General features: G+C 38.0%; 1 protein-coding gene across 2 annotated transcripts in view; it reads left to right on the forward strand.

Moving 5' to 3' along the window:
* The first annotated feature begins 2270 nt into the window (after positions 1–2270).
* ip6k1 (inositol hexakisphosphate kinase 1) overlaps positions 2271–14328 on the forward strand; it is a 59478-nt gene continuing 47420 nt past the window's right edge. Inside the window, exon 1 of one of the 2 annotated variants that reach the window (XM_039657295.2) lies at positions 2271–3127. The gene's annotated coding sequence lies outside the window, so the exon portion shown is untranslated. Of the gene's footprint in view, positions 3128–3422; positions 3503–14328 lie in introns of those variants that run through there. The other variant, XM_039657296.2, reaches the window with a different exon arrangement.

Below are 14328 nucleotides of genomic sequence, written 5' to 3' on the forward strand. Positions count from 1 at the left end.
GTGCATCCTTGGTTATCCTCTCTCCGTCCCAGTGCATCCATCCCAGTGTATCCTCGGCTATCCTCTCTCCGTCCCAGTTTATCCTCGGCTATCCTCACTCCGCCCCAGTGCATCCTCTGCTATCCTCACTCCGTCCCAGTGCATCCTCGGCTATCCTCACTCCGTCCCAGTGCATCCTTGGCTATCCTCACTCCGTCCCAGTGCATCCTCGGCCATCCTCTCTTCATCCCAGTGAATCCTTGTCTATCCTCTCTCCGTCCCAGTGCATCCTTGGCTATCCCCTCTCCGTCCCAGTTTATCCTCGGCTATCCTCACTCCGTCCCAGTGCATCCTTGGCTATCCTCACTCCGCCCCAGTGCATCCTCGGCTATCCTCACTCCGACCCAGTGCATCCTCGGCTACCCTCTCTCTGTTCCAGTGCATCCTCGGCTATCCTCACTCCGTCCCAGTGCATCCTCGGCTATCCTCTCTCCGTCCCAGTGCATCCTCGGCTATCCTCTCTCCGTCCCAGTGAATCCTCGGCTATCCTCACTCCGCCCCAGTGCATCCTCGGTTATCCTTTCTCCGCCCCAGTGCATCCTCTGCTACCCTCTCTCTGTCCCAGTGCATCCTCGGCTATCCTCACTCCGTCCCGGTGCATCCTCGGCTATCCTCACTCCGTCCCAGTGCATCCTTGGCTATCCTCACTCCGTCCCGGTGCATCCTCGGCTATCCTCTCTCCGTCCCAGTGCATCCTCGGCTATCCTCTCTCCATCCCAGTGCATCCTCGGCTATCCTCTCTCCATCCCAGTGCATCCTCGGCCATCCTCGGCTATCCTCACTCCGCTCCAGTGCATTCTCGGCTATCCTCACTCCGCCCCAGTGCATCCTCGGCTATACTCTCTCCGTCCCAGTGCTGTCACAGTGTCTGGATGTGTTCCCTTGTTTGTCCACTAGATGTCCTCCTTCCCCACTGTGTCATTCACTTCTGGAACTGCATTTCCCATCATCCTGTTCTGTCACTTACTGATCATTGCACTCAGCTGTTCCCCGTAATCATTGTTCCCAGCTGTTCTGTGTTAGTCTTGTTAGAGATGTGTGTATATATACCCAGTCTTGTTCAGTGTGTTTCACGGAGTCCTTGTATTTATGTGTCACACCACTTCTGATCTGTGTTCTGTTCCTAGTTCCTGTTTGTTGATTTGTTTTGATGGCTTCTTTTGGTTTGACCCTGCATGTGTGACTACGAGTTTGGATTATCCTCTAAATAAATACTGCTTTTGGATTTACCCCTGTTTCCTGTGTGTGGATCGTGACAAGTGCATCCTCTCTATCTTCTCTCCATCCCAGTGCATCCTCGGCTATCCTCACTCTGTCCCAGTGCATCCTCGGCTATCCTCACTCTGTCCCAGTGCATCCTCGGCTATCCTCTCTCCGTCCCAGTGCATTCTTGGCGATCCTTACTCCATCCCAGTGCATCCTCGGCTATGGTCACTTGGTCCCACTGGTGTCTCTACCCTCTGCTCATATTAAAACCCATTTTATCCTCATCTATTTGTTCCCTTCTGTATTATGACAAAACCATGTCAACTGGCAAAATATATGTTAATGTGACATAGTAATATGAGTTGTTTAAATCTTAGCACATATTACCCTTAAAAGTGCAAAAACAAAACTTTATGATTGAGACAACTTCTTTCACTCTCATTTCTTCCGCCAAACAACAAGCAATCTACTGTCAGATAGAGAAAAAGTGCAAATTAGGAAATTATTAGAAAGACTGAACACTTGAAGTTCTACAGACTCTCCAAAATGTTTAAATTAAAACAATGGATAAAAACATCCTGGCAAAATGAATAATAGTAAAAATGAATGTAATGGGTCACACACACACACACACACACACCTCAGCACAGTGACAGACTCATATGCTAACACAGACAGAGGAAGACTGTGCTGCGGGATCAGTGATCCCACCCTAATATAAATTGGGTTCTGATTTTACAAATATTAAGGAGACCTGCTTCCCCCACTTCACATACTTTTGTCTCTAGATAACCCTATTGTTCAACTTATCTAGTCTTAATATTCGTTTATTTTGCGTGTATGTCTGTAAACGTGCAAGGCTGTATGTGTAAATGTTTACAATGACGATGGCAATACTAAAGTTTTGATCTTGCCAGTGGTTGTGGTAGTTCTGTTTCAGTAGATGGCGGTATGCTGCAGCTGGAGTCAGTGTGTGTGTGTGTGTGTGTGTGTGCGTGTGTGTGTGTGTGTGTGTGACCGTCAGTTTGTGCTGCTATCAGTCTCTCAGGCGCTGCACACACTCACTGCGTGTTTGAGCTAGTAAAAGGATTTACGTGCGAATTACGCACTAGATAGTCGAATATATTTATTAGTTAGTGTTTATAAGACGATACTGCACCTTTATTTGATGAGGTTTATTATTATAGAATAGAAAAAAGAGAGGCCAGAGTCCCTTAAATATTAATATATAAATTATGTGTAAGTGACAGATAAAGCAGGGTATAGAGATTAAAGAGGCAAATCGATTTATTTTTTTTTATTTTTTTTTATTTGCTAGATGAAATATTTAATTTCTCAGGATTAGCCATCAGAGCTGCACGGACGAGATGAGATCATAATGGCTATAAATATCTGGCAATTTATTTAACATTTAAACTTAACTAAATAAGCCAGTTATTTTTTTCTCAGCTCCTTATTTCAAGTATTAAAATAATAATAATTTAAAAAAGTTTATTTTGTAATAGGTTTGTGAGCTCTGTTTCTGTGTGCTAGCATCAGCTTTAGCATCCACATACTAAACACGAATGAAAAGGGTTTAACGTTAGCGATTAAAATAGTAAAACTGTACTTGAAATCCTAACATTGTCATCGGGCATGTATTTATTGTTTTGAAATAGAGATGGTGAGTGGACAGTGGTCAGATCAGTGTAAATCGGTCTTGTTGATCTGAAGATATTAGCCGTTGTGCTAACACGAAGGACATCAGGAGTATTTTAAACCAAAACATTTACGTTACCTATTTATTTACTCGTGTATTCATAAGGAAATATATGAAATCGTCGTGGAAGAAGGAAGATACAACAACAGGGCTTTCCTTTCCTTGAGGTGGAATTGACATCAGGTATGTAAGTTAACGTTAGCCTACATAAATACAATGACCTCATGCTCGTTTCCTGTCATTATCTGTTTTTAAAGGTTTTCATTCTAGTTGTTGATTTTGAGTACATAAATGACTCATTTCTGGATGTAATGCGTGATTAGCACATGTATGATGATGTTATTACATGATGTTTTTTAAAGGTCACTGTAATAACATACTGCTAGCTGTATTGAGTTTATTTTTGGACATAGCCTTTTCTTTTTATCGTTTTGTTATATGTCATAATCCTTGTGTCTATTATATATGATTATGTTGATGATGGGCATATGAGCACTAGATGGACCATTACATAATCCTCACATTGGAGTAGAAACGTGACTTCATCTCTGCGTGTATGTAAGTTGCGTGTGTGTTTATGCTTGTCAGTGTCTATTTTGATGTCATGTTTGTCTAAAATATAAGTTTGTGATGTGCGTATGAGCTGGAATTTGCTTAATGGTCGTTTTTTTAGTGGTCGACAATTACCGATTATTGTTTTCTATTTTGAGCGCAATGCCTTGGAGATGTTTGTGTTTTTAATGTTTTAGTCGGGAGCCAAAGTCTCAAAAATGGGTTAAACCTGACATGCTCCGCCATACTTGATACTTATACTATTATATGTGTTTTTTTCTGGTAACTTTGACCCGAAGGACCAATAATTGGAGGGTCTGCTCTGCCGGAAATATCGCGAAAAATACGTGAAAATATGTGCTTTTTTTCCCTCAAATCCTTAGTGGGTTGGGTAGGCTGTCGAAAAATGCATTCCAGATACACAGAACACATGTAGGCTCTTGACAACATCCACTGAAAAAAATAACTCTTAAAACACATTTCTATGTGATGTTGCATCATTTTAATGCAAAAAATGGTGTTTTCTCACTTTTTTCCAATATTTCATAAAGCTTATCAAACTGGTGCTGATGTTGACACCTGCATTATTGTTTTACCTGAAATACTGTCACTATTGGACAGTTGAGTTTTGTTAACACAGAACGTATTAGCCACACATGATGCCCAGAAAGCGAGATGTTACTGTAGTTGGTCATTGGTCCTGCATTATTGATCCTATACACAACAATCAGTCTAATATCTAGAAATCTGATATGTGGAGTGTACAATTCTAAACCTTCAGGTCACGGCATGGCCAGCATCACCTGTAACGGGAGATGTGGCTCGTCTGAGCAGTTTTATTCACTGAGGGATGCTGGGAATGTCTGCTGGAATTTCAGTTGTTTTCTGTTGCTCATTTTCAGTGGTTTTCATCAGCAGAGACATGTGTTTTAGCTTATTTCATTTGTATTTTTATTTCACAGTTTTAGATGCCTCATCCAGCATGCTGATGCTTGTACATTTAAGTTGAAAAGCTAAAAAGAAAAACCCAAATATTATTCCTTCTACGGCGATTTGTAGAAGGAATTATAACATTATTGCATTATAACATTATAACACCTGGGTGTTATAATGTTAGTTATAGTTAAAGAGTTTAATGATTATTGTGTAAATAGGTCATAATTTAGCAAAGAAAATTGTACCCATTCCAAACTATGGAATGGAAATTGCGGTTACATATGAAAGTCTAAATTCATTTTTTTTAAACCCAAATAAAGATGAAATATTGAAAATAGTGAAAGACTGTTGAATAAAAAGTCAATTGATAATGATGGTTTTATAGTTTGTGTTTATAGTTAAAAATATTATTGAAAATGTTATTTATCCATTTATATTTGCAATCAATCTTTTAAAACTGGTATATTCCCAACTCAAATGAAAATATCAAAAGTTCTTCCATTGTACAAAGGGGGCGACCTATTTCTCTGTTGTCACAATTTTCAAAAATATTACAGAAATTATTTGTTAAAAGATTAGCTATGTTGAAGTAAATAATATAATGAATGATTATCAGTTTGGTTTCAGAGCTCATAGGTCAACTACAATGGCAGTTGTTAAAATGGTAGAAAATATATCACAATCAGTAGATAAAAAATTACATACAATTGGAGTTTTTTTGGATTTACAGAAAGCTTTTGACACCATCGATCACAGAATATTATTATATAAACTGGAAAAATATGGATTTAGGGGAATTGTATATTCTTGGTTAGAAAATTATTTAACAGACCATTTTCAGTATGTTGATGTAAATGGAGTTGCGTCCTGCTTTCAGAGAATTAATTGTGGCGTTCCGCAAGGCTCTGTTTTGGGCCCCAAGTTATTTTTGTTATATATAAACGATATTTGCAAAGTGTTATATTATATTTTTCTGTTGGTCTAATTAGATATAAGCGCAACTTAATGACATTTATATCTGATATGTTTGCATAATGTGTCCACACACAGTAGTTATTCTTTATTTAGTTGTTCTTTGCTGTACTTTATCACATTACAGCATGATATACACTAATGCTCAAAACATTGGAATAGGCCTAATTCATATTTTTTGTTAGTGTTTTTGAAGGTTATGCTCATCCAAGGCTGCATTTAGGCTATTTTGGTCAAATAATACAGTAATATTGTTGTAGAATTACAGTTCTTTTCAATTGTGATAAAATTTCACAATATTATTTTATTATTTGACCAAATAGCCTAAATGCATGTATATTAAACTGTAATTTATTCCTGTGATCAAAGGTGAATTTTCAGCATCATTTCTCCAGTCTTCAGTGTCACATGATGATCCTTCTAATATGCTGATATGCTGCTCAACATTTACATTTATGTATTTAGCAGACATTTTTATCCAAAGCTAAGAACAAAGCGTTCATCAAGGAGTCAACAATTGCTGTAGAAGGCCTACACAATGGCAGGTTTATTACACAAGCCGATTTAAGGCTAGTCTGGGCCTTCAGTGAAAAGACGCAGTGTCAGACTAAACTGTGCTTGCTCTGACCCACCTCAGCCCCTAATATCAATACTTTTTTGCTGTGTAAATGCATTAATGCCACCTCTGAGCAGCGTTAAACAACTCTTTAGACAACTAGATCAGAAAACCATAGAGAGGAGAAGAAAGCAGGTGTGTGTGTGTGTGTGTCTGTGTGTGTTTGGGGGGGTCATTGAGTGCTTGTGGTAGAGGTGCTCCTTGGCTTTGGCGGCTCTTGGACTGATGTGATGTTGTCAGCAGTTCTCGTGGAGGTTGGCAACTCATCCGGCCGAGAGGAGCAGAGAGAGTGAAGGCTTCGGAGAGGGATGCATTAGTGGTGGGTTGAGCTGTTCCAGTGGTGGTCCTGAAAGCCAATGTATGTTATAACTTTACATCACTCTTAAGGCCTGTTCACACCAAGGACAATAACGATAAAGATACATTTTCAAAAATATTTCGAAGAATAGCCAACATGACATCATGACTTTTGCGTAAACATATACGCCACTTTCGAGTCAGGTGACGTGTTATCTCCACGCATTTTGTGCTATCCGCGTGTATCCGCGTGTATGCGTATATGTCTACGCCATTAACGTCCGCGTCATTCTGCGTGTCCGAACACGCAGTCAAATCTCCAGTCATAAATGCCATTAACCCCAGTGACGGTTAAGTTTAGGGATGGGGTTGAGGTAAGTCATATCTTTTTTTTACCTATGATGGTAAGGGAACAGTCATAAATGCCATTAACCCCAGTGACGGTTAGGTTTAGGGACGGGGTTGAGGTAAGTCATATATTTATATAACGTTAAGTCAACGGCGTTCATAAACACGCTGAAAGGCGATTATGCGTCTTGATAGCACGCCAAAAATGGAAATACGAATTGGCGTCTCATACACACGCTACAGGTGTTGGACAATGAAACTGAAACACTGGCCAATGTTGGAGGTTTCACATCTATATGCCTGGCGGCCAATCTTCAGAGTGAAGCACGGGTGGATCAGTGATGGTTTGAGCTCCAATATCATGACAATCCTGATTGTATTTGATGGACACGACACTGCCGAGGACTACCAAACCCTTCTGGAGGATCATGAGCACCTGATGCTCAAACCGTGTATCAGCATGATCATGCACCAACACACACATCAAGACTTGTGACAGAAGGGTTTGATGAAGATGAAAGTGACGTTGAACATCTCCCATGGTCTGACAGTCACCAGATCTGAATATTATTGAGGTGTTTTGGAGGAGCGAGTCCACCAGCATCATATAGTGACCTGGACACTGTTCTGGAAGAGGAACGGCTCATAATCCCTCTGGTCACTGTGAAGGACTTCTATCTGTCAATTGGTGCTGTATTTGGATGCAAAATGAGGCCCTCACCATTCTAACAAATTATTGTGTAGTAAAACCAGGTGTTTCAGTTTTTTTGTCCAACCCCTGTACTTCATGAGATCAGTCTGGAACAGCAGAGTTCACAGCTATAGCAATAACGATACAGAGTGAAATTATATTGTTCGGATCACTCTTGGAAAGTTTTTCCAAAAGTCACTTTTTTTCCCTGCTGTTGACCGATAAAACACTGACAGCCAGTCAGAATCTATTCTAATTTAATTAGAATGCTTGCGCATTTAAAATGGCAGACGACATTGCAGAGAAGTTAATCACACAGGTCTGGATCATCTGCAAAGGTTGAGGGGTGCTGGTGGGAATGCAGTGCAGTCAGCCCAGTCTAGGGATTGGCAACAATTAATCACGATTAATCGCATCCAAAATAAAAGTTTTTGTTTACATAATATATGTGTGTGTGTAGTGTGTATAATTAATTTGTATATATAAATACACACACATGCATGTATATATTTAAGAAATATTTGCATGTATATACTTCATATATATTTATACATAATGTATAAATATATATAAAGTATATACATGCAATTTAATTAATATTATATATAAATATTTGATATATTAATAATAACACATTTTTCTTAAATATATACATGCATGTGTGGGTATTTATATATACAAATTAATTGTACACACTACACACACATATATTATGTAAACACAAACTTTTATTTCGGATGCGATTAATCGCGATTAATCGTTACCCATCCCTAGTCCAGTCTGAACTACAAGTGCTTGGACGAGTGCCTGAGATTCATGAGTGCAAGTAAAGGACCATGAGGGCAAGTAAAGGGTGACAGAATGACCATTAAGAATATTACACACACACACACAAACACACTTATATTTTAAGTGTAATTTTGGGCTGGAGAATCTCAATACCCGCTTCACAACCTTCAGCCCACATGTTTGCGTTGACCTGTGAATAGATGTTGGAAGCCAGCGCTTTACACAGTGTCATATTTTCCATGACCGTGATGTTTGATTATCTGCTTAATCCGTCGCACCCCTGAAATCAAACCACCAATGCTTTTCCATCAGATGGACAAGCATTCAAATATTCAAGACTTGCATTCTCTCTGCTTAATTGTGTTTTATGGCTCGGCTCCAGGGCCATCTGCAGTGTGTGTTGCAGGCACTCGTACCACAGGTCATTACATCAGGGTTCCTGAAACGCTGCCACTGGCCTGTAGCAGCTTTACGGAAGTGCCCAAACTTTAAGTTGGTGAACCTAATGCTACGTTAACACCAGACGCGAATAGCACGTCAGGCACGAATGATTTCAATGTTAAGTCAATGCAAAGATGCGTTACGCTCATAAAAAATTCCTGCGGCGCGAATGAGACGTAGAGTGCGGCAGACGCGAACTAAACTCTTAGGCTTAGTTCATCGGTCCGCCTTGGGGATTGGTATCCTCGGGGTCCCTCAGGGTTTCATTCTTGGGCCTTTTCTATACTACCTTTAGGGTCTATTTTTAGGAAATGTCTCTCACTCTGTTTTCAACTTTATCTACCTTTCAAACACCACAGCACCACTGTCACTGTTGGACTGCCTTGAGGATGTTAGAGCCTGGATGGCCTCGCATTTTTTAAAGTTCAAAGTAGGGAAAACAGAAGTCATGGTATTTGGACCTGGAAACGCCTGTGAGCCCCTTATGTGGATCTGGGTGCTATAAAATCATATGTGAAGCCCAGTGTTGAAAACCTGGGTGTTATAATGTTAGTTATAGTTAAAGAGTTTAATGATTATTGTGTAAATATAGGTCATAATTTAGCAAAGAAAATTGTACCCATTCCAAACGATGTAATTGCTGTTACATATGAAAGTCTAAATTCATTTTTTTTTAACCCAAATAAAGATGAAATCTTTAAGAATAAAAAGTCAATTGATAATGATGGGTTTGATATGTTTATAGTTAAAAATATTATTGAAAATGTTATTTATCCATTTACATATATTTGCAATCAATCTTTTAAAACTGGTATATTCCCAACTCAAATGAAAATATCAAAAGTTCTTCCATTGTACAAAGGGGGCGACCTATTTCTCTGTTGTCACAATTTTCAAAAATATTACAGAAATTATTTGTTAAAAGATTAGATAGCTATGTTGAAGTAAATAATATAATGAATGATTATCAGTTTGGTTTCAGAGCTCATAGGTCAACAACAATGGCAGTTGTTAAAATGGTAGAAAATATATCACAATCAGTAGATAAAAAATTACATACAATTGGAGTTTTTTTGGATTTACAGAAAGCTTTTGACACCATCGATCACAGAATATTATTATATAAACTGGAAAAATATGGATTTAGGGGAATTGTATATTCTTGGTTAGAAAATTATTTAACAGACCGTTTTCAGTATGTTGATGTAAATGGAGTTGCGTCCTGCTTTCAGAGAATTAATTGTGGCGTTCCGCAAGGCTCTGTTTTGGGCCCCAAGTTATTTTTGTTATATATAAACGATATTTGCAAAGTGTCGGATGTTTTAAATTTTATTCTTTTCGCGGATGATACAACAATTTATTGTTCTGGCCCAAATCTTACAGAGCTTGTGTTGGTGGTATAGAGAAAGAATTGTATAAACTAAAGAATTGGTTTGATTTGAATAAATTGTCACTAAATTTAAATAAAACGAAATTCATGGTATTTAGTAATAAAGAGTTAAATAATGAGATCAGGATTACTATTAATGAAAATACATTAGAAAGAGTAAATTATATAAAATTTCTTGGGAGTAATTATTGATTGTAAAATGACATGGAAACCGCATATTTTTAACGTTCAGAAGAAAGTATCAAAAATGATTGCAATTTTGTACAAGTTGCAGTATATTTTGAGTAAAAATGCATTGCATTTACTTTATAGTTCACATGTCACACCATACTTAACGCATGCATTGAAATTTGAATCAATACAATTTTTTTATTACAAAAGAAGCTTATCAGATTAATTAACTATGCAACTTACAATTCACCAAGTAATTTACTGTTTCATCAATCAAAAAATTTGAAGTTTCATGATTTAGTTGATTTGTACACGTTAAAATTTATTTACCAAGTGAAATATAATAAAACTCCTAAATGTTTGCAATTGTTATTTTCCCAGCGAGAAAGTAAATATGATCTTAGAGGATTATGTATATTTAACCAACCACAAGTACATTCTACATTAAGAGAGCACTGTTTATCAAATAAAGGAGTTAAATTGTGGAATAGTTGTTGTAATGAGTTAAAACAAGCCACGTCTATTTTTCAGTTTAAAAAATTTACAAAAGAATAACATTGGAAAAATATACAATAGAATAAAAATGAATTAGACAGGCTTGCTTCTGGTGTGGACAATGGTCCACTAATGTGTTAATGTTAATTTTATGAACAGATGTTGTCATTAATGAGTTACATTTGATTCTAAAGTTAAGGGCAGGCATAATAAGCTTTAGCTTCCGCCTGCACCTGCTCATCTATAGTATTTATGTTTCGAATGTTTTGATGATTTGATTGATTGATTGAATGATCTGTAAATGACCAAACCAAATAAATGAAAATGAAAATAATGGACAGTGACTTTAAAATGGATATTACTGGACTCGCATACCTGTCAAGTATCCCTTTTTGGCCGGGAAAGTCCCGCATTTTACCCTTCTTTCCCGCCGTCCTCCCATATTAGTATTTTCCCGTAAATCTCACGTATTTTCAACATGACATCATGACTTTTGCGTAAACATACACGCCACTTTCGAGTCAGGTGGCGTGTTATCTCTACGCATTTTGAACTAACTGCGTGTATCCGGGTGTATGCGTATGTCTACGCCCGCCATTAACGTCCGCGTCATTCCGCGTTTCTGTACACGCAGTCAAATCTCCACTCATAAATGCCACTAACCCCAGTGACGGTTAAGTTTAGGGATGGGGTTGAGGTAAGTCATATATTTATATAACGTTAAGTCAACGGCGTTCATAAACACGCTGAAAGGCGATTATACGTCCTGATAGCATGCCAAAAATGGAAATACGAATTGGCGTGTCATACACACGCTACTTCATGAGATCAGTCTGGTATTTTAACCCGCGTTATTAAAATATAATAATACCCCCGAGCAGATAAAAAAAAAATTCCAATCTGAGCTCTGTCACTTGCCTCGCGATAACTACAGGTACTGTAGGTGAGGTGACAGTTGTCGCGAGGTCAGATGAGGGAAACAAAGAGGAGTAGGGTGGGGGACAGTCACGCGTTTTGTAACTGTTTTGTAACGGGGGAAGGAATGATGTGTTAGCACGAGAAATGGTGTTTAGCATGGTACTACGAAAGATTGTTGCCGAGAATAGTATGACGCTAGACAACACATAGAGATAGACAACAGAACTGCTCTGCTCTCATGTAAAAATTAACCACTGTGGACCAGCCCACAAATACACTCCTTCCAAAACAGTCTTAAAGAATGCAAAGTCTGCAACATATTTGTACAATAACTCACTAAGAGAGTAAAGAAAAGTTATGTGAAATGAAAAAGAAAAACTTTAAAAGAAAAGCAATATTAAATGAAAAGAATGTGTGGAATGAAAATAAAATGTAAATGTAAAGACAAGAATTGTTAATTGAAAAGAAAATAAGCAAATAACCTTTGAATAAATGCACTTTATATAAAGGCTACCCTCATATATACCACATATATATATATATATATATTATATGTATGTGTGTGTGTGTGTGTGTGTGTGTGTGTTTTCATTTAAGCTACAACACCTGTCTTAAAATGTAAGGGATACTGGAGCTTGGTTGGGGTGGTGGGACTACTGTTCGCGGTGGGCGCCGGAAAATTTCCCTTATTTTCAAATGCAAAACTTGACAGGTATGCTGGACTCGGTGATGTTGTTTAAAATCTGCTTCAGTCATTGGAAACAGTCTGTAAACTTGTGTTCAGTTCAGTCTTAAAATGCGTCAGCTAGTTGTTAATGTCGAGACTATCTGAAACATTCGGAAACTGAACTGAACACACTAACAGACTGTTTTCAATGACATTTGGGATGTCAGTTTACATTCATTTCTGCACTTACACCTGGGGTCAGTTGCATATACATAGTCATTATGTTAAGACAGTGTCTTAAGAACTAGTTTGACCAACTAGGAGTTAGTTAGGGGTAATCAGTCTTGCTGAATATCAAATTAGACCAATGTACGTCTTATGTAACTAACTTTAAAAAGTTATGAACAGTTTTGAAGAAAGAAATTGGATCACTACAGGGCGCGAATTTCGGTGCGGGATTGCGGGTATTGCGCATAATTCTAACATTCCCGCAGGTCTCCGTCTCCCATTTATAATGCGGGACATTCCCATAATCATAATCCACACAGATTATAAAATCAAATCATTCTTTTAACAACTATCTGCCAGGCGCAATTTCACAAACATTGTGAATGTTCAACTGTGCCGCGTCTTCTCTCAAAATGTGTTGTGGAAGGCAAGCATCAAGCGCTGCCGCGATGATACACACTCATATTCTGGAGTTGGGACATATTCACTTGCACAATCGGGCCAGCAGTGCATCGTGAAGTTTACCATTTGCACAACTTTTAAAGTCCCTGTGAAATCAAAATTGAACCTATTTACTTTGTTAGCGCATATTACTAGTCTTGTGGTGAACAATTAATCCGTGCAAGTAAAAATATATTAAAAAAATGTTTTACCTTGGTAATCTTTAATCAAATTCTGAAAAGTTACTTCCGGTCTGGAACGGTTTCTTTTTCTGATGACGTAGGTTTCACAGCTTGGGTGGGGGAACGCTTAACCACTCCCCTCAAACCGTTAGTTTGCTATGAGCGAGAGATGGAGAGGAGGAGCACTAGAGTAAAACCCTGCCCTCTGTTCAATATTCCGTTTCACTTGGAAATACGTCACAGCACTGGAGAAAAATCGTTTGCAACTTCCGGTTCACAGGGACTTTAAAGCGATTTTAAACTAATCAGTGCTCGCACGCTCTCTGGGATGATTTTCTATGTGCATAGAAAATCCGCCTCAAGAACAGCTGGCCAGAACAGCTGGCCTTATTTTCACAGATTATATTGCTTTAACATGCAAAACTGTGTCAATTTCGGTCTTCGTGAGTATACTCTAAAGTTAAACATAGTCAGTTTTGTCTTTAATGAGCATAAAATGAACCAGTATAATGAACACAGAATCCGTGCACTAGCTCTTAAAGTGACAGCAACCATATGTGTCGGTCATTCATTTTGTCATCAAAACAACAAAAGAGAGCTTTAAGTTAAAGAAATCAGGATTAATAGCCTATGTGTTTATTTTTTTCAGGACTAAAATACTGTACAGTGTTATTTTCCGTTTGATTACTTTATTCAGTTTCTTTATATGAATACTAGTGTTCGACCTATTCAAAAACGTTTCTCTTTATTTGTCTTTATTTGTATCTTTATTCTATTGTATTTATTTGTGCTACTTTTTTTCAATTTAATTAAACAATTTAAATCAAGCCTCTTTTTGTGTAAAATCCTAACAACAATATTACCCCATTGTAAAAATGCAATGAGCGCAAACATTCAGGCAAGATAAATAAAAAAATAAAATTAAAAAAAATTCCCCCCCATCATCTAAGAGAATCATCTAAGGCGGGATTTCCCCCACATTTTCCAAAACGAAATTCAGGCCCTGCTCTAACTTGTAAGACTAGTCTTAGCAGTTTATGCAACTCGCCCCTAGTCTTAATCATTAAGACAAGCACATTACTGACACAAGCGAAAACAGGCAGTCAGACGGAGCTTGAAACACGATTTTTAAACATGTTAGATGAAATAAATTATTTTTGACAGCCCTAATTTACCAAAAAAATGTTTACAAAAAGTGTATTCTGTCATCTTAAGAGCTAAGTAACTCACATAGTATTGTACACTCCACA

Source organism: Pimephales promelas, chromosome 2, assembly GCF_988280905.1.
Source record: "Pimephales promelas chromosome 2, fPimPro1.hap1.1, whole genome shotgun sequence".
Classification (NCBI taxonomy): Eukaryota; Metazoa; Chordata; class Actinopteri; order Cypriniformes; family Leuciscidae; genus Pimephales; species Pimephales promelas.